Source organism: Mirounga leonina, unplaced genomic scaffold, assembly GCF_011800145.1.
Source record: "Mirounga leonina isolate KUSES-001 unplaced genomic scaffold, KU_Mleo_1.0 Mir_366, whole genome shotgun sequence".
Lineage (NCBI taxonomy): Eukaryota > Metazoa > Chordata > Mammalia > Carnivora > Phocidae > Mirounga > Mirounga leonina.
In genome coordinates, this window is record NW_023270709.1 from 10,730,012 (window position 1) to 10,752,543 (window position 22,532).

Here is a 22,532-nt window from a genome sequence, read left to right on the forward strand (position 1 = left end):
TGTTTAACAAGTAAAACACTGACTTGAGGGGCGCCTGGGTGGCTCAGTCATTAAGCGTCTGCCTTCGGCTCAGGTCATGATCCCAGGGTCCTGGGACTGAGCCCTGCGTCGGGCTCCCTGCTCAGCGGGGAGTCTACTTCTCCCTCTCTCACTCCCCCTGCTTGTGTTCCCTCTCTCGCTGTGTCTCTCTCTGTCAAATAAATAAATAAAATCTTTAAAAAAAATTAAAAAAAATAGAATAAAGAGCCAGAAATAAGCTCGAACATACATGACCAAATGCTGTTCAAGGACAGTCAATGGAGAGATTATAGTAGCTCCAAGATATGATGCTGGATCAATGTAGTAGACAGCTACACGCAAAAAAAATGAAACTTGACCTATACATTGCAACATATAAAAATTAACTCAAAATGGTCCATAGACCCAAGTATAAAACCTTTAAAATGGCTAGAAGTAAATATAAAATCTTTGCGATCTTGGGTTAAGCAATAATTACTTAAACACATCAATAGTATAATCCCAAGGAAAAAAAGAAGAGAAAAAATATATTGGTCTTTATTGAAATTAAGAAATTCATTTATTTGAAAGACGGTATGAAAAGAATGCAAAAACAAGCCACAGACTAAAAAAATGTAGTTGCAAATCATATATTTGATGAAGAATTTATATTCAGAATATGGAAAGAACTCTCCATAATTTGACTATTGTTGATAATCCTGATATAAACATCAGGGTGCATGCATCCCTTCAAATCAGTATTTTTGTATCCTTTGGAAAATTCCAGTGGTGTGATTGCTGGATCATAGCGTAGTTCTATTTTTAACCTTTTGAGGAAACTCTATACTGTTTCCCAGAGTGTGTTGCACCAGTTTTCATTCCCACCAACAGTGCAAGAGGGTTCCCCTTCCTCCACATTCTCACCAACATCTGTTGTTTCCTATGTTGTTCATTTTAGCACTAAATTCTATACCTGAAACCAATGTTACACTGTATGTTAACTAACTGGAATTTAAATAAAAACTTGAAAAAAAAGTTTCTTCACTTAGAATAAATAATAATGAAATACATGACTCAATTAAAAATGGGCAAAAGATTTGAACAAATAGTTCACCAGAAAAATACATGGATGGGAAATAAACATGAAAAGATGCTAGGTTTCTGCTCAGGTCATGACCTTGGGGTCATAGAATTGATCCCCGTGTTGGGCTCTACTCAGTGCAGATTCTGCTTGAGATTCTCTCTCTTGCTCTCCTTCTGCCCTCCCCCCATCTTGCTCTCTTATCTCTCAAATAAGTAAAATCTTAAAAAAAAAAGTGGGAAAACAATTTGGCAGTTTCCTAAAAGTTTGAACATTTACTTACCATAAATTCCAGATATTCCACCGAGAGTAATAAAAGTGGTGACATAAAGGTCTTCACTCAGAGACTTTTACATGAACATTTGTAGCAACTTGATTTGGAATACTTAAAAACTGGACACAAGACACATATCCATCACCAGGTGAATGGATAAACAATTTGTGGTATATCCTTATAATGAAACATTACTCAGTGTAAAACGGTTATTGATTTATGGAACAGCATGGTAAATATCAGAATCATTATGTTAAGTGGAAGAAGATAGGCCAATAAAAGTACACACCGTATGATTCTAGTTACATAATATTGTAGAAAATTCAAAACAGTCTACTGCAGCATCTCAGTGGTTGCCTCTACACAGGCTTGAGGGAGCGGCAGATGGAAGGGAGTAATGTGGGCCACCAGGAAAATTTAGGGTGGTGGCTGTGTTCACTGCCTGGATATGGTGTGTGTACAAGTATTAAAGTTATCAATTATACTCTTCAAATATGTAGAGTTTATTGTATGTTAATTATAGCAAATAAATCTACAAATAAGCATGTAAGAAACAAATATATATTACTCTAATGCATTTGAAAATCTTGGATTATAACCTTGGTCTGTCTTATTTGAATTCTCTTGTGTCATTAACCACAATTGTTTGAAATATTATTAAAAAAAACACTAGGGCTAAAAAAACCAAACCCAAACCCCCAAAAAAACACTAAGGCTGAGTGGTCAGCTAGCAATAACCCCCATGATTATCAGTACATGGATAAGCATATATAAGAACATATTCAGTTGTTTGAGTAACTGTTCTTTTTAGTTTATTAAAGTTATTAGTGCCTATCCTTAAGCAAAATTATGTTTTGGACTATAATTATTATTTAGTTATTATTAATAAATAATAATTATAGAGGCTAAGATACCCATTAAATAACACTTCAAGAAGTATCCTATTTTTTTTTTTTAAGATTTTATTTATTTATTTGACAGAGAGAGAGACAGCGAGAGAGGGAACACAAGCAGGGGGATTGGGAGAGGGAGAAGCAGGCTTCCTGCAGAGCAGGGAGCCCGATGCGGGGCTCGATCCCAGGACCCTGGGATCATGACCTGAGCCGAAGGCAGTCGCTTAACCAACTGAGCCACCCAGGTGCCCCAAAAAGTATCCTATGTTTTACAATTATAATTACTCAATATGGACATGATACAACTTTGAGCTTTCATTCTATAAAAAATATTTTAAAGAATCTTTGCAGGGTAAGAATTGTATAATCATTTTTTTTCTGAGAAAAGAGAGAAGGAATCTTGCTTCTGGGCCTCATGGTATATCAGCTTCTCTCTCTGACTTGTATGACCATGGGCAAGTTTATTTGATCTCTGCAAGACACACTAAGCTCTTGCATTGCCTCCATCCTGAACAAATTAGCCACAGAGGATGGAAACACTGTAGACTGGAATTAAGAAATGTGCCTCTGGATCAACCGTATCCATTTCTGCAAAGGACTATTACATAATGACACAAATAAAAAAAAGGAGACAAACATTTTTTCATATTGAAAAATAAGCACTAGGCTATCTTGTTCCTAGGATTTCCTGAGATGGGGAAAAATCATGTTCACCACTGCTTTTTGGGGATTCCTAAATTTAAAATATAGACTCTCACCTGATAGCTGTCTCCACTATAATACCTGAATTTGGGCACCTTGCCAGAGACCACCCTGTTGGTCTTAGCAGAAAGATCCTGCAGTAAAATTGTCTACACCCACAAGGTCAACTGCCATAGAGAGGTGTGACAGGAAAACTGCTATTTTAGAGCAATGCTTCTCAAAGTTCAGTGTGCACATATAAGGAATCCTCATTCAGGAATCCTGTCCATATGCAGACTCGGGTTTGGTAGGGAGAGGCCTGAGATCTGGGGCTTTGGTTGGACGTCTGTTTGATACCATTGTTACTGGTCAGTGAATCACACTTTGAGTAACAAGGTCTTTGACTTTTGTTGGGCCCATTGCTGGGATGTGAAGATTTGCTATTCTATCTCAGAATAGCTGTTAGAAAACTCATGGATCGGAAATTATCTGAACTAGTTAGAATTAGGATTGGCTACATGTGCCTATTAGTAGGTTCAACAAGATAATTTCTTTTTCATGTAGAAGTCCTGAGGCAAAAAATCCAAGGCTGGTATTGTGGCTCTGTGATGTCCAAAACCCATGTTCCTTCTACCCTGTTGCTCAGCTGTATTTAGTACATCACTCCAGGAGCGAAGATGGCTATATGGCTGGCAGCTGTTTAGTTTTGAGTTGGCAAGAAATAGTAAGATACTAGAAAAGGCTATGCCTTATACCTCTACTAATATTTCTTGGAAATCACATAAAAATTTTCTACTTACAGAGAAGAAACATCATTTACATAGGCCAAATTACCTCATGGCCACATCCAGGTACAAAGGAGTCTGGACCGAAAGGTGCCCACCTCAAAAATGGGATTCTGTATTAAGACAGGGTCAGGGGGGTGGGGGCTGGGCTTTGGGAGGCAACTAGCAGTTCCTGCCACAGTATCACTACACTGATTTTGATTAAAGGAGCTGCATTTCTTATTGCATTAAAGCTCAGCCCACCAATTAGCCATGTAACGCTGGACTTAACCTAGACAGATCTTAGGTTTTTTCTTGTAAAATGACAGGTGTGGACCAGGAGACTGAAATAGCAGGAAGGTCCTAGAGGGATAAATTAAGTGGAACCACCACCTCATGGTTAAGACACAGAGGATGAACTCACTGGCCTGTTTGCCAGGCAAGAGTAATATCTAATTGTAGAACTTGCTCTTTTGTAATATATCCCTCTTGTATTCTTTCATCCAACCTGCCCTCAATGTACAACATGGTTTACTGTGGGTATTATGCCTTATTATTGTCCTATTTCCTTTCCTTGATAGGGATAACACTTTCAAAATATTTACTAAGTAGTAGTAAAAGAGTAATATCTACTAAAATTTGAAAAATGCTATTTATTTAGAAGTTTCTGCTGATGTTTAAAGGAGGGCTTCTGGTTCCAGTCCTGACTTGAAGAATGAAGGTCATATGTGTAGAACTTCGAGAAATATAATACAAGTGTACACATTTTTTTTTTTTTTTTGGTCAGATGACATTATCTCTTCTGGCTAAGTGAAAGAACAAAGTTGACAAGTACTGAAGATCACATTTAACTTTCAAAACTTAGGAGAGGGGTTTCACCAGAATATATATGTTGTGCAATTTAAAGAGTTCTTTTAAGAGTAGGAAAAAAATTACAGTCCTATGAAGATTTATTGTATGTTTTGCATTAAACCATATAATATTCCATAAGATTCATGTGGTTTATGAAATACCATATTCTAACTAGAAAGCACCCATGCCTAATCCTGCTTAAGCTATTATAACTGAGTGTATATGTCTCTGATGGTTTATACATATGTGCAATCCTGTGTAGGGAATATGTAATAATCTACGTGAAGGCATTTTATGAATCAATTTTTATCCTCTGTTATAAAGCAAATTAGACTCTAGGGACTTGTGTATTTATTAAATTCAGTTTCCCTCACTTGCACATAAAAATTAAATCTACCCTTATTTTTAAAACAATCCCCATGTATAAAACTAGAAGCTAAGAAATCATATTTTTTAGACTTTAGACTTTTCTTTTTTTTTTTTTGGCAATTTAAGAAAGTAAAGTCTCAAAATTACAACAACTTCCAAAACTTTACAAAACTGAGATATAGATATTACTATAATTTGAGGTAATAGTATATATGCTTTTAATTTTTATTAAATAAGTCCTTTATTTTAGAGTCTCTATATCATTTGGTGGTGCCTGGGTGGCTCAGTCAGTTGAGCATCTGACTCTTGGTTTCAGCTCAGGTCATGATCTCAGGGTAGTGGGATTGAGCCCTGTGTTGGGCTCTGAGCTCTGTTGGGAGTCTCCTTGAGAGTCTCTCTCTCCCTGTGCTCCTGCCCCTGGTTCTCTCGCTCTCAAATAAATAAATAAATTAAAAAAGAATAAAAATACATACATACATACATACATACATACATACATACATAAATGTCTCCATATCATTCAGAGTTAAGCAAGGAGACAAAAAACAAAACAAAACAAAACAAAACAAACCCCAAAACAAAAACAAAAACAAAACCACATGCAGTAATTCAAGCAAATGAAGTTTATTATAAAAAATTGTTAATTGGTGGGGACGCCTGGGTGGCTCAGTCAGTTAAATGGCTGCCTTCTTCTCAGGTCATGATCCCAGGGTCCTGGGATCAAGCCCTGCATCGGGCTCCTTCCTCGGTGGGGAGCCTGCTTCTCCTTCTCCCTCTGCCCCTGCCGCTCCACCTTCTTGTGCTCTCCCTCTCTCTTTCTGTCAAATAAATAAAATCTTTAGAAAAAATTATTAATTGGTAACTAGGGATTAACTACTAAGAGGTAAAGAGAACTCAAAGGAATGCAAATAGAGTAGCTACTGACTCTGTGGTTAAGGCAGAGTACCCAAGGAAGGAACACATTTGGATAGGGTGTGCCACAGCCCACTGGATGGTGGAGAAGCTTGTTGAAGTATTTCAGGCTGGTAAGCGGGAAACCTCTGACTGGGATGCCAGTGACACTCACCAGGAATCAGCTAGAGCACAGGGGGATCCTTCAGGGAAGCTGTCTACTGGGGGTCTTCCAGACTCTCTGGGATATTGAATGAGGGACCAGCCAAATGTGCTAGGAGGCTGCTGCAGGTGTGTTGCTGAAACTTGCCAGGTAACTGAGCACCTCTTGGTGCCCCAGGTGCAGACTGATGCTGCAGGGGCCAGAAAGGAAGAGAGCATACTGAATAGAAGAAGAGACTCTTCTCTCCCCCAGCAGCCCTCTCTCACCCTCTACTGACAAAGTTCAGCATGACGCCAGTAGACAAAGAAATGTTTGGAGGGCCCAGCTTCAGGATCACAAGGCAGAGCCATGAAGGGTGAATTTGGACCTGAAAGGTAATAAACTGATAACTGGCACAATCATTGTATGTTTTTTTTAAATTTCAGTAACAACACAAATATAAATTATTAAAAATGGGAAAATATGAAATTTTTGTCACTATAGTCTGAATAATAATTGCAACCAGTAATGTAGGGAAATAATATATGTCGAAACAAATTCATGAAAACATACCATAATTTAGAAAGGATGGTCTAGAGGGTCAAATTAAAGCATTTTAATCAAATCGAGGCATTTTAATCTGAAAGAGCTGAGAGATTACTCAATCCAATTCCTTCATTTATAAAATTAGGGGGAGCCTGAAACCCAGAAGAATTCAGTGATTTGTCCAGGGCTAAAGAGTTAGTTACTGAAAGCGATCATTCATTTGCTCAATGAGTATTTATCTAGTAAATGCTTCCAGGTGCCAGGTGTGGTTCTAGGTGCAGGTGAACAAAATATATCCTGAGCTCACAGAACTTACACTGAAGTTGAGAGAGTCACCCAACAAAAGGATAAACAAATGAATACATAATAATTCAGGAAATAGACAAGTGTGATGAGAAGAGAGAAGAGTGAGAAGACAGAATAATGTCAGTGGGAAGGGAGAGGCTGGGCTATTTATTTATTTAAAAAACATTTTATTTATTTATTTCAGAGAGAGAGAGCAGGTGCAAGTGGGGTGGGGGGAGAAGCAAACTCGCCTCTGAGTGGGGAGCCGATGTGGGGCTCGATCCCAGGATCCTGGGATCATGACCTGAGCGGAAGGCAGATGCTTAACTGACTGAGCCACCGAGGCACCCTGAGGCTGGGCTATTTATATGGGTGCCATTTGAACAGAGATCCAAAAAGAGTTGTGCCATCTCCCAATCCTGAATACTCAAATTAATGGCTTTTAGCAAATTAAATATATTTCCTACTTACATCATATCTTTTGTATTTGTATTCATGTTTTTATGGATAGAATACATTTGAATCCACTTTTTGTATTTGTATTCATGTTTTTTTGGATAGAATACATTTGAATCCACTTAGCCATCAAGGGTGAATAGTGCCATCATCACTTTTCTCCTGTCTTCTCTTTATAAATAAACCTACAATTATCTGTTCACACAATGTTTCAATTGATAACACTTTAGGAAACTTCAGGCAGATGGAGCTTGCTGGAAACCTGGTTACAATGGACACAAGTTATACCTCCCAACCTCAGACTGACCACATATTTTGACAAGTTTCAACTAGTTTCCTAGATTTCTGGCTGTTTAGATATTATACATGTCTTAAGGGCAATGTTGAAGATGTTGAAAATCATTCAACAGTGTCCTACATAAGACAATATTTCAGCACTGAGATATTTCTTAATTATATGAGTTTCCACTGTGTGTGTGTAAGCAGGGAATAAACGTTGCTGAAATACCACTAATAATGTTGCAATTTTGCACTTTAGAAACTATATGCACAGGAAGGGAGTTGAACATTTGGTGGTTAATGTGTGATCAGGCTATTTCCTGACAAATAGAACTGACTTTAAAATCAGAATAACTGATATCACTGTCAGACTATAAAAACTTCATCTTAAGTAGGCAGTGTAGCCACAGATATGCAGCTGAGTTTGGAAAACTAAAAGAAAAATTATTTCATGATTATTCTGAAAATGTCATCAAATTTTAATTTGATTTCAACTGGACCTTTTGCAGTACAACCTGACTAATATGTGTTTCCCTGTAATTGGTCGTTCATCCTGTTCTAACTTTTTTGGTTGGCGACCCTGTTAATTAATGTAAACTGAATTGCATTTGTGTTTTGATTTGTCAAAAATTTTATGATTTCAAAGGAGATTTAAAATTGTGTAGTCGTTGAAAGAAAATTTCTTGCTTTTCAAATAATTCATTGGGTTATTTTTGATAATTCATTGGTTATTAAAATCACTTTATTGAATTGTTATTTAATAGCATGTGAAATGAAAGTATCTGTGGAATTTCGTCAAAATCGCAATTCAAATGGAAATCTTTGAGACGTGTTCATTACCTTATTCAGATCTCTATTTTAGAGATTTTGTCATTAATTCAGCACACCATGTGTCAAGGGGTTAAACTCTGAGACCAGATCACTACAAAATTCAAAGCAATACGTGATGGAAATAATAACTTAAAAAATTCTAAAATTCTTGTCTATCTTTTAACTCGTGTGAGTGTGGAAGTTGAGCTAATGCATCTCAGTGCTTACCTTACAATGATCAAATAACCAAAAACTCAGACCAAAAAAATATTTCCTTTCCTGATTAAAAAAAAAGAAAAACATACACAGTATAATAAAAAGAGTCTACCAGAAAACTGCCAATTATAATTTTCTCTTAGATCTCATCCTAATAAGTTTTTAGTTCGTTTTCTAAGCAAATCGGGTGATAATTAAATGTGCCTGGAGGCCTCCTAGAAACATCCAATTACTCCCCTTATGGAAATCTTCCCCTCAGTTACATGATGACAGACAACCACTGGGCTTGGAGTTATGTTGGCCACATTAAAGAAAAAAATATTTTGTACTGGGGTGCCTGGGTGGCTCAGTCATTAAGCGTCCACCTTCGGCTAGGGTCATGATCCCAGGGTCCTGGGATGGAGCCCGCGTTGGGCTCCCTGCTCCACGGGAGCCTACTTCTCCCTCACCCATGCTGCTTGTGTTCCCTCGCTGTGTCTCTCTCTGTGAAATAAATAAAATCTGGGGTGCCTGGGGGGCTCAGATCGTTAAACGTCTGCTTCGGCTCAGGTCATGATCCCAGGATCCTGGGATCGAGTCCCACATTGGGCTCCTTGCTCCTTGGGGAGACTGCTTCTCCCTCTGCCTCTGCCTCTCTCTATCATGAATAAATAAATAAAATCTTTAAAAATAAATAAATAAAATCTTAAAAAAATATTTTGTACAGAGCAATGAATGAAAAGGACAAAAGTTTTAAACAAGTTCCTCACCTCTTTTTACTTCTCAGATACATACCTTATGTTGAATAGCCAGATCATTTTATTATTGCAAATGCCACGGTTGCAATCTTTCATTGCTTGCAGTAGAGACCCACAGCATTAAGTTAGTATAAAATTACATATAGTTTAATATATCTGTACAACACCTTTAAACAAGCTTCTCTAGGCAAGAAGGTTATCCGTCTTATAAATCTATTATTCCATTGTACATCTTGATAGCCTAGCATTGCTCCTAGCCATGTTTAAGCATTAAATAGTGCATTATTATTTCACATAAATCAACCAGAGATGTGTGAATTCATAAATTTTGCATTTGCACAGACAGTATTTTAAACGTTTTACTGCTTCGTGGGAACTCAGAGCACAAGCCTCTACACAAATCAGGACCTGAAAAATTTCAATAAAATTTAATATCACAATTACATCTCTTCAAAGTCAATGCATGCATATTTTAGAAGTATCTTAACTGAGTCCAAAAATAAAAGTAAAATTTGAAAGGTGGTTTTTTGATTGCAGGTTTGTCAGCTATTGTTAGAATAAGCTAGTGAGCACTTTGGCTTTTTATTCTTTATAGCAAAATGGTATAAACAAACAAACAGGGTTTTGGGGGGGGGGAGGGGGGATTGGTTAGCCTGGTGATGGGTATTAAGGAGGGCACGTACTGCATGGAGCACTGGGTGTTATACAAAAACAATGGATCGTGGATCACCACATCAAAAACCAATGATGTATTGTATGGTGACTAACATAACATAATAAAATAAAATAAAAATAAAATAAAATAAAAATAAGAGGATAAAGCCTTATAAAACTTTGAAATGAAAGAAGAAATATATTAAAACCAGAAATCTTGGTAATTGTAATTTACAAAAATAATGCAGGTAGAAGGTATTGCAGAATTGATAAGCTTGTATTAAAATTAATATACAGCTTTATAGTTCGAGGCTGACATTTAAAAATGTCATCACTTAGGCTATAAGTTACGGAAGGGTAAGGTGAGGACTTTTCCGGGTGTTTTTGGGTGATTCTCTCTGATTTGGAAGAGAGCTACATTTTTTTTCTTCTTTCTAAGCGTTTTTTTTTGGTGGGATGATATTTACTCTTTCTTCAAAGTTTTCATTATTTTTCCCAGAAAATGTTCCTACTCAGATTTTGTTTAGTAGGAAATGACTCTAAAATTTAATGCACAGGAGTTTTGGGTTCCAGGAGGATTTCTGCTTTAGCATGTGTGCGGTGAAATTACATTTCTGTTGAAATAAGTCCTAATGCATATAATTAACTGAACAAATGCCACACTAATTTGAAAATGACATATTTATCACCTAGAAACAGGTAATGTAGAAAAATAAATTGCTCTGAACATAGAACTTGCTTCCAATCGTCATCAAAATCTGGGCAAAAGCTGATAGGAAAGAAGAGAAACAGTCTCATGAATCTTTTTGAACTGCTCTTTACTGAGACACTTTTCAGAGTTACCAGTAGGTGATTCCTGGAGGAATAAGTGACAAAGGGTAGGTAAAAATAACATCCTACTGTGGACCTTTCCTTTTGTAGTGAGTGATTGTTTATGATGAGGATTTATTACATCAGGAAACCAGTTTCTGTTTTCCTTTATAAACTTTAGATATCTTCTCTGCCGTTCTGAATCTGCCCTTTCTTTCTTGATGGACTGAAAGTTCAAACCCAAGGTTAACAGTACCAGAAGATCATTGTTTAGAGATTAATCTCTTTAGGGTGATAAGCAAAAGACAGACACAGTGAGTCTTTAGAACCCTAAAGCTACTCAGAGTAATGACAAGCATTACCATACCCAGGCCGACTTTGGAATGTTAAAGAAAGCAGATCCAGTTACCATCCATAAAAAACTAATGGAAACTTCTCTCTTACTCTGATGAATGTTGAAAATGGAGTGGCTTAAATAAAAAATCACTTCCCTTATTATGATGTTTGACTACTTAGCATTCATTGGTTTGGGCTACATTTAGTTTTTGATGGTATTGCTCTTCCTAGTTCCCTCTTTCTGTGTGAAAGTTTCATCTTATTGTCTGGGTCTAGACTATCAAGGATATAAGGAAAAAATGATTCATTATAGAAATTACATTTTCTGAGCTAAGCCAGAAGGCACTGTCTTTACTTTAGCTCTTGTATAAGCAAGACTTAGTGTTATGTATATATTTTATGTGTATATAATGTTGACTTAGCAATATATATATATTTATACCACACAAGTGGCCCATGCTACCATTACACAAATCCCTCTATTTTTCAAAGGCTATATGGAAACAATTGATGGCTGAGGAAGGAGCATGTATAAACAAACATGTTTAAAAATTCTCAGTCTGTGTCAGCACCATTTAAATAAATATGTGTTGGTGTGTTGTTGTTGTTTTTTTTTTTTATAACACTAACATTATTGGTTAGAGGGGAAATTAGAAGGAAGGGATGGACAAGAACTATGTTGAATTCTAAAACAGAATGAGTTTGCTTCATCTCTCTCTCTCTTTTTAAAAAATCTGGTTGCAAACATGGATGTTTCTATTTGAAATAAAAATAGATTCTTTTGTTTGCTAAATTCATGGCTTCATTTTCCATTGGAGACACCACAATTAAATTTTTAAAAATGAACTTTAGCACATTATAGAAAGCACTATCTTGTGTTTTATTGTTCTATCTTAGTTTGTATGTTTATTAATTCACCTCAAATAAAATGTTCAGGTTTAAGGAGAAATGAAGACAGTGGGCCAAAAACAAATCAAGAATTGATTGATCTTAATTTTCATAGGTTTTGCCTATCCCTATCTATTTTGTTAGACATGTTCATTAAAGATGTATTGTCAGCTGTTATAATGAAAAGTGCCATGTCTTTTACACTATTCATCTCTTCAAATGAGCTATATATTAATAATCCTTAGATTTTTATTAGAATCGGTGTAGCTAGGTAATAGGAATAGGATATTGCCTTTTACTAAAAACAAAGTACCATAGTTTCTAAATAAAACTGACCGCCACGGGAAGGTAGGCAACGTGATTTTTTTGCTTGTTTGTTTTCTCTTTATGAAGAGTTGTTACTGAGCTAGTTATATCTGCTGAGAGGCAATATGGTGTCGTAGAGAGAACACAAGCTTTTGAATCACATTACCTTGGTTAGAAGATAGATTCTATCATTTAACATTTCCCTGGAGACATGAATAATTGTCCACCAAACTTTCATGCTCTAGACTGATGGTTGGCAAGGATGTACCCTGCCAGAGCATGTCACAGTGTCCCTCCCCAGCCCTTGCACAGAACTGTTGCATAGAAATGGACACTTGGAATTCAAACCTGGTTCCATTTAACTCCAATGACAAGGGATCATACCACTGTATCTTCACCTACAAAGTGATTAATGTCATTTGCCCTTTGAATACAAAGGAATGGAAACATCAAAGGCCTTGTCTTAGTCCAGGTTCTTCAGAAAACAAAGCGTGAGGCAAGGATTAGAGTGCTGGTGCCCCATTTGAAAGATAAAAACTCAGGGCAAAAAAAAAAATGAAAATGGGAGTAAGGGGTGGGGAGAGCAACAAAGCAAAGTGATGTTGTGTGTCACTGCATGTGCTCTTCCTTCAGAGCAAGCCACAGAGAGACCCTGTAGCTTGCTTGGCAGGTGCATCTGTCCAGCACAAAGGGTTTCTCCAGACAGTTGCAGAGAATCTATATCTCTGAGTAGTGCTGCCTGCACACCCCTTCCCACTCTCATTTCCTATTGTTCCAAGTTCTTCACTAGAGAGGAATTAACTTCTCTGACCTTTTGGGTTGCATCACTTGCCCATTGGATGGACACTCAGAATGCCAGATCACACAGCATGTGTGATGTGGTGTTTTACCCAAGTCTGGAAGTGACTTATAGGCATGGCTGTACAGTCAAAGCTAAAGGGTAGGGCCCAGCATCCCCAGGGCTGATAGCTGGAAGGCCCAGACATCAGAATTGCAGGGCTTCACTGGAGGAAGATGATGAGGACGTAGAAGGCAGACAGCATGGAGGAAATAGGAGAAAACACATGAGATATATATCTGAAACAGCCTTCAAATGATTCATTCAACTACTGTTTATTAAATGCCAATTGTGAGGGGCACCTGGCTGGATCAGTCAGTAGAGCATGTGACTCCTGATCTCAGTGTTGTGAGTTCAAGCCCCACATTGGGTGTAGAGCTTAATTAAAAAAAAATAAATGCCAATTGTGTACTAGGAACTGATAAAGGAACAGTACTAGAAGAAAAAAAAAGCTAAAAATTCTCTTCCTTCATGAAAAATACATTCCAGTAGAGGACAAAGAGAAAAATGAGATAAATAAGTATAATATATGGCATCTTGGAAGAGGACCAAGATGGAAATGTGTATATAAAATGTTTGTAGGCAAGAGTAGTCAAGAGATTCCTTACTGAGAGGATGAATTTTGAGTAAAGACCTAAAAGAAGTGTGGGGGCAACCATGATAATACCTGAGCATGAGCAGATGCAACGGTTCTGATTTGGGAATGTGTTGGTATATTCATGCAAGAGCAAGGAGATGAATGGGGCTGGAGAGGAGTGAGAAATGAGACTAATATGAGATAAAGTCTAGATGATCTTGAGCCATGTAGATCATTGCAAGGAACTCATCTTACTGATCATTCAAACATTTTAGCCTGGTTGACTCATTTGTTCATCACAACAGCACTGACAAATAGGCAGTCTTATCTCCATTTAATGGATGAGCAAACTGAGCCTCACAATGGTCAGGTGAATTGTCTGAGGTCATAGCTAATAAAAACTCACATAGGAATTACTAGGATCTTCATTATTAGGAGAAATAAATGGTTCCACTTACCTTTCAGAATCAAAATACCTAAGTATTATCAAGCACTGAGAATAATGACAGGCCATAGCTTTCATGAGAAGCTGTCCTCATTTATTCCTTAAATAACCCTCTGAGGTAGCACTATGATGTTTTTCATTTTGCAGATGAGGAAACTGAAGTATCTTAGTCATTTACCCAGTGACACAATTGGAAAGTGATAAATCAAGAACTGAAGTATGTTTTAGAACATGTGCTGTTAGTTAGGATGACACATCCCCTCTACAAATGTTTTAGTTATTATTGCTATATATCATACTTTCTTTCTCAGAATCCTTGTCTTTCTTCCTCTTCAATTTTGAAGTATGACCATACTATTATTTTCCCTTTCAGATAATTCATTTGTGGTCTATTATATTTTTTTTCTACTTTGAAGAAAATGAAATAACATAATTGACAACTTCTTATGCTTCCTTGGCTGTTTTTTTATTGTATCTCTACAGTTGAGCCAAAATATTTTCATATCACTAGTTTCTTTTTATACTTTTTTCAACGTTGTTGCTTTTTCCCCTTTCTTACTGAATTACGTCTTTTGTAAATTTTTCAGCATGTATCAGTCAGTGAATAGGAAATGCTCTCAGTTTATCTTCATGTGAATTCATGTTTATTTTGCTTTTGCTTTTGAATGATAATTTAGGCAGGTATAGAATTTTATGCTAACAGCTCTTCCTCCCTTGTTTTCTGTCATCCATTTTTACTGAGAAGAATATTGTTCATCATTTAATTTTTCTTCTTTGCTTTTATGCCCTCTCTTTGGATTTTCTCTCTGCTTTTTGAACTCTACAGTTTCATTACAGTGTTTTGATGCAGATTTAAAAAAAAAAAGATGAATCTGCTCAGATTCCTGTTTCCTTCTTCAATATAAAGGTTGATTACTTGTTTTGTTTCTGGAAAATTCACACTCATTTCTTCTTTGGATATTTCCTTTCCTCTGTTCTCTCTGTTTCTTCTTGGCCTCTGGAACTCTTACTAGATATATATTATTGGATATCTTTTACTATTTTCTAAGTCTCATCTTTCTTTTTATATTGTCCATATTTTATCTTTCTGATCTTTCATCAGTTCTTTTATCATTTGTACCTAATCTGTTATTTAACCCATATACTGATTTTTTAAAAAATCAATTTTATTGGGGTAAAATTTACATACCACAAAATGCATACGTTTTAAGTATAAATCTTGATGAGTTTTGAGAAATGTGTACACCTGTCTAGCCATCTCCCCAGTAGTCAAGATATAGGATATTTTCACCATTCCAATTACATGTGTTCCTTTGCAGTGAATTCCCTCTATGGCCTGTCCCAGGCAACAACTTATTTATATCACAAAATTGACTTTGGCTGTTGTGAAATGTCATAAAAATAATCACATATAGTATGTATACACTTGCATCTAGCTATTTTCAACTCAAAATAATGTTTTTGAGATATGCTTGGCTGGCTCACTCAGAAAAGCATGTGGCTCTTGATCTCAGGGCTGTGAGTTTGAACCCATGTTAGGTGTACAGATTACTTAAAAATAAAAAAAAAAAAACTTAAAAAAATTTTAAAAATAATATTTTTGAGTTTCATCCATATTATATTTATCAAAAACTCATTCTATTTTTGTGCTTTATGATACTATATTTTATGAATATACAATTTGAATGGTGGGTGCCTGATTTTATTGCTCTTCATACATCTAGTCCCCCTCATCTAACATAAAAAAACCCAAAAGACCAAACCATATTACAAACCAGCTTTACAAATTCAACTATACCTGATCCACACTTTAAGCATTATGGAATAGAAAAACAATAAGCTTCCAAATGATTTCTAAGTAGAATAATAAACCAAATTCTAGAATGTTCTTGCTGACACTGAACATATAGACAGAGAGGGATGGAAGGTTTAAAAGATTCCATAAAAAAGGGCAAATGGGTGGAGACATTTAGATCAAACACATAAATCACTCTCAGAAGAAAAAAAGTCACAGAGGAAGAGACAAAATACTGAACACAGAGCTGGAATTTGGTGGTTTACTCCACTGTCTACAGGGAAGGGCCTTCAAAGTGAGTGGGACCAGAAATAGCATCCTTGGGCGCCTGGGTGGCTCAGTTGGTTAGGCGACTGCCTTCGGCTCAGGTCATGATCCTGGAGTCCCTGGATCGAGTCCCGCATCAGGCTCCCTGCTCGTCAGGGAGTCTGCTTCTCCCTCTGACCCTCCCCCCTCTCATGTGCTCTCTCTCTCATTCTCTTTCTCAAATAAATAAATAAAATCTTAAAAAAAAAAAAGAAATAGCATCCTTGAGGAATCATTGTTTTTAGGATAAATCAGATATATAGAGAAGGAATGGTATCCTTCAGAGATGTGACAATGAGGCAAAGAAGGAAAAAGAGGAAAGAAATTAAGAATCTTGAAAAAAATTGTGAAAAGTTAGTAATAACCTTACCCACTCCTTATTATTATCCACCAGAGTACCTGTGTTTTATTAAAAAAAACAGAAGAGGGCACTCTTGAACTAGCAACCCCATCCATGAATTAAAGAGAAATAGAAAAAAAGCAGATTACAATTACACAAAAGTACTGTGAAATGATAACAGAAAATCTAAATCAAATAATTTCAGCTGCTGAATATTCTCCCCACCCAAAAACCATAAAGCAGAGAAGTGTAACATGATTCCTCAAACTGAAATAATATTCCCTAAGCATTTGGAGATATGAGGAAAAAAAAAAACAAAACCTTGAATCAGAAGTTCAGAATCTAATAACAAAAATGTATAAAAAGTCAGGATAAAGTTAAATAAGAATTAATTGAATTCAGGAGTTAGAAGAAAAAGAAGAAAAGTATATCAGAAATGAAGACTACATTACAAGGTATACAAGGGAAAATAGATTCAAATAAATATTTAAAAGTATTGCTTCCATCCTAACATTGACAGAAAAACAGAAAAATCTATAAAATTTCTCAGGTTTATTCTGTGAAGACAGCTAAGACTGGACATGGTGGTAAGAAGACAACAAATATACACAGTAGCTGAACTGGCTGAAAGATGGGATTTCTCATGAATGGAGTGAGTGGGGGATAGGAAAATTCTTTGCCCAGGATTTTATACTATATTTACACCTATACCAATACCATTATAGGCCTGCTACTTCTAAGGGAGGAGAAATTCCTGCCTAAGACACAAGTCCGAGTTCTGCTGTGACAGAGAGTGAATAGAAACCCCACAGATGAGATGCTGGCATCCAGAGAAACTTTCCATTTCCCAGGAAGAGCATGGAGAACAAACAATAGCAATATGCCATTGGAGGAAGGACAAGAGGGTGGAGAAAAAGCAGCCATATAGCAGAGTGTGTAGAGGGATGACTGAAAGCTGAGATGGAACAGAAGTACTAAGGAAAACCTCCAGCAACTCAGCACAAGACAATGTAATCCACCACTAGAAGAATTGAAGCCTATGATACAAGAAAGGTAACCAAGCAACATCAAAACCCAAATCCTGCTCAACCTATGACTAGTTTTTCTTAAATCCTGACCCTAATGACCTAACAGTCATTAATGACTAAAGCCTTATGACAAAAGAATAAATATCATAAGTGATACTTATTTCATTAAGTACTGTTCTACACATAATGTTCTACATACTATGTCTCTATGGTTCTACACATAGTGTTCAATAAAAAGGCATACAGTACACAGAAAGCAAGGAAAAACAATCATTTGTCAACAGATAGAGCAATCAACAGAACCAGATCGGATATGAACAAGATGTTGGAATTATCTGAGATTTAAATAACTATGATTCACATGTTAAAGGATCTAGTGGAAAAAGTGGATCACATGTATGAACAGATGAAAAATTTTAGTAGAGAGTCAGAAACTATAATGGCATAATGAAAAATAAATGCTAGAATTACATCCACATACACATGGCACACACATCATCACAGATAAAAAGTGCTTTTGAACAGTTCAGAAAATAACCTGAAGCTGAGGAAAACATTAGTGAGAAAAATATCAGGAATATCAGTATCATTCTTTAAAATCATCTAAACTGACATATAGAGGGAAAAAAAAGTGAGAAGAAAGGAACAGAGCATTCAGGAACTATGCAACAATATCGGATAGTCTAACATATCTTTAATTGGATCCTAGAAAGAAAAGAGTGAAAGATAGGAAATGGATAGAGGAACTATTTGAAAATATAATGGATAAGAACTTTCCAAAAAGAATGAAAGATATCAAACCACAGATCCAAGAAACTTTAAGAAGCCTCAACAGGGCACATACACACATACACTAGTCAAACCATTCTAAACTGCTTTTAACCAAAACGAAAATATTGAAGGAAGCCAGAAAAAGAAAAGATCAATTACATAAAAGAAACACACTGTTTTACAGACTACTTGTCAGAAACTATGCAATAATATAGCAACTGACAAATCAATCCTAAAATATTTAAAAAAATGCAAAGGATATGGAATAATCAAAACATTTTTTTTTTAAAGTAGCAGTATTGGTGTACTCTCACAACCTGATTTTAAGACTAACTATAAAGTTACAATAATGAAAATAGCATGAAAATGGGTAGAGACATCGATTAATAGAATGAATAGAAATAGACTCACACACATATAATCAGCTGATTTTTCACTAGATAATTCAGTGGTAAAGGGATATTATTTTTAAAATATGGTACTGGAGAGATCCCTGGGTGGCTCAGTTGGTTAAGTGTCTGACTCTTCATTTTGGCTCAGGTCATGATCTCAGGGTTGTGGGATGGAGCCCCACATCAGGCTCTGAGCTCAGTGGGGAGTCTGCTTGAGATTCTCTCTCCCTCTTCCTCTGCCCCTCCTCCCACTCACTCTCACATTCTCTCTCTCTCAAATTAATAAATCTTTAAAATAATATATGGTATTGGAACAATTTGATATCCATATTAAAAAAAGAAGCAAGCCAACAAAACAAAACAGAAACCCTCAACCTATTCTTCATACCAAATACAAAAATAAACTTGAAATGGAAAATAAGCCTAATGTAAAACTCAGAGCTGTAAAACTCTACAAGACACTAAGCTAGAAAACATAGGATAGATTTTTATGATCTTGAGTTAAGGACAGTTTTCTTAGACAGAATACAGAAAGCCCAAATCATAAAAGGAAAAAAAAAATACAAAATGCATAATTGAAAAAAACAGCCTTCTTCAGAATATATGAAGAACTTTTACAACTCAGCAATTAGAAAATAAGGAACCTAATTTAAAAACTTGGCATAAGATTTAAGCAGATGGTTTACCACCATGGAGATACGGATTGCAAGTAACTACATGAAAAGATGCCCAATAACATATATCATTAGGATGGTGCAAATTACAAATATAATAACATATCACAACACACCTATTAGAACAGCTAAAATTAAAACAAAACAAACTAGCTGACAATACCAGGTGCTGCAGTGAATAGAGACCAACTATAACTCTCACACACTGCTGGTGTTAATGAAAATGGTATAGCCACTTTGAAAAACCATTTGGCATTTTCATATAAACTTAACTTACTCTTACCAACAACCCAACAGTCCTAGACCTAGGTATTAAAAAGGGCATGTACTGCATGGAGCACTGGGTGTTATACGCAAACAATGAATCATGGAACACTACATCTAAAACTAATGATGTAATGTATGGGATTAACATAACAATAAAAAAATAAAAAAAATAGGGGGAAAAAGGTCTGTAAAAAAAACTAATGATGTAATGTATGGTGATTAACATAACAATAAAAAAGTAAAAAAATAGGGGGAAAAAGGTCTGTTAAAAAAAACTAATGATGTAATGTATGGTGATTAACATAACATAATAATAAAAAAGAGAGAGAAGAAAACACACACACACACACACACACATCCCCATATCTGAATGCTTATAGTAGTTTATTCACAATTGCACCGAATTGGGAACAACACAAATGGTCATTACCTGGTTAATGTATAAACAGAGTCTTCTGTTCTCTTCCTACTTCTTTTTCATCAATGCACCAACTAAAGAGCAAAAGCAACAGCAGAAACTGTTTTTCTTTACATATTTTTCCCTTCTCCATTTTAACAATATAATAGCAAAAAAAAAAAAAAAAAGGAAAGAAAGAAATTTTGCAACAAAGGATGGTTCTCAATTTTCCATTTCACTGTTTGCATAGATATAACTGTGTGTGTGTGTGTGTGTGTGTGTATATATATATATACATATATATATATATATATAGTTGACCCTTGAACAACATGTGCTTATTATAAGTTTGAATTGCATGGGTCCACTGATATGTGGATTTTTTCAATAAATACTGTCCTATAAATGTATTTTTGTCTTTCTTACCATTTTCTTTTTTTTTTTTTTAAAGATTTTTTATTTATTTGATAGAGACACAGCAAGAGAGGGAACGCAAGCAGGGGGGAGTGGGAGAGGGAGAAGCAGGCTTCCCGCTGAGCAGGGAGCCCGATGTGGGACTCGATCCCAGGACCCTGGGATCATAACCTGAGCCAAAGGCAGACGCTTAATGACTGAGCCACCCAGGTACCCCTCTTTCTTACTATTTTCTTAATAACATTTTCTTTTTTCAAGCTTACTTATTGTAAGAATACAGTATCTAATACATATAACATACAGCATATGTGTTAATCGACTGTTCACGTTACTGGCAAGGCTTCTGGTTAGCAGTAGGCTATTCATAGTTAAGTTTTGGAGGAGTCAAAATTATAAGTGGGGGTCAGTGATGCAACCCTTGTGCTGTTCAAGGGTCAACTGTATTTGCAGAATTTGTTAGGAGCCTGGAATTCTCTCATAATAAAATATCAGAAGCTGAACTGCATCCACTGCAACACAGTAACTACTGAAATTTTGTTACCACTTAAAAAATTGATTACAGAAAGTTAAGCCTTTTATATCATTTTCTGAGTATTGCATTTCTGTGTATTTTTAAAATCATTAAAATCATGTTATAAATCATGTCAGAAAATACTAATATGGCAGCCCTTTGGGATGGGAAATGACGTACAGAGGAGACTTATTCCTATGACTGTTCCTTTCAACTACTCCCAGGATGCACTATTGGCTCGTTAATGGTTGTGGACTGGGGCATACCTAGAAATGTGGAGGCAGCAGAGGGCTGTCAGATTCTTCCTAGTTCAGGGACACTGGCCCCTGGGCTAGACTTCTTGGCAGGACCTTTGTGATAGATTTTTTTGTGTCATATATCATTCCCCTATCCTACTATGTTCTAACATTTTCTTTAAAATTGGCACAAATTAGAAATTACAACAACTCAGAAACACAATTATGCTTTCAAGCAATTCCCATTTTTAAATTAGAGTACACTTCAGTATTTTAAACTTCCTTAAAATTATGTCCATATATTAGTATGACTTCATTTCAAATACCTAGGTGGGATCAGCGTTGCCGGGCTGGGTGCTCGAGGGCAGGGTTTGGTAAATTGGAGATCGGGGCAGGCCTGGATAGGTTGTTATTTTGAGAAGATCTGACCAGAAGGGAGGAGAATACTGAATGTACGTTCTACAGATGGAGCTTTGGGATATTGAGAAAGCGGATTTTCCCCTCCTTTTTCCTTTGTTTATATTCCCCACTTCCTACAAATGCTCCTAGGACTTTGAATTCAAACCAGCCTATTAAATAGCAAGGGATAGAGAAGTGAAACAAACATTAGTTGAACCCCTAGATTCCATAAAAAGGAATGACATTTAGACCATATACTCAAAACTTCACTACGTGCTTTTTATTATCTTATATAATCTTTTTTTTTTTTTTTTTAAGTAAGCTCCATGCCCAGGGTGGAGACAACACGGGGCTTGAACCCACCATCCTGAGATCAAGACCTGAGCTGAGATCAAGAGTCAGACGCTTAACCGAGCCACTCAGACACCCCTATTATCTAACATAATCCTCACAAAACTCCAACACACGAGAAATATGAAATTTTACTTGTATCATGAACTAAATAGACTTGGCATGATAACCTAAACATGGCAGATACTGTCCTGTGTCTTTTCTGGAAATATGCATTTTGGATTCTAAATAGCATACAAACCTTTGGAAAAAGAACTATTTGAAACTGTCTGTAGTTGCATTTTGTCAGTTATGTGCAAAATTTAAGCAAGCACCTTGTGCAATCATCTTCTTAGAAGAACCACCATGTTCCAGGGAACAATAGTAAATACTACCCTTGGGACCATACATCCAACACTTGCTTTTCCATAGTCTCTCTACTCTTTAAAAATTCTCAAGTTAAAACAAGCAAATATACAAAAACAGCCCCTCTTATTCATAATCTCCAAATACCATCCAGAGATAGTGTACAATTTTTTGAAATG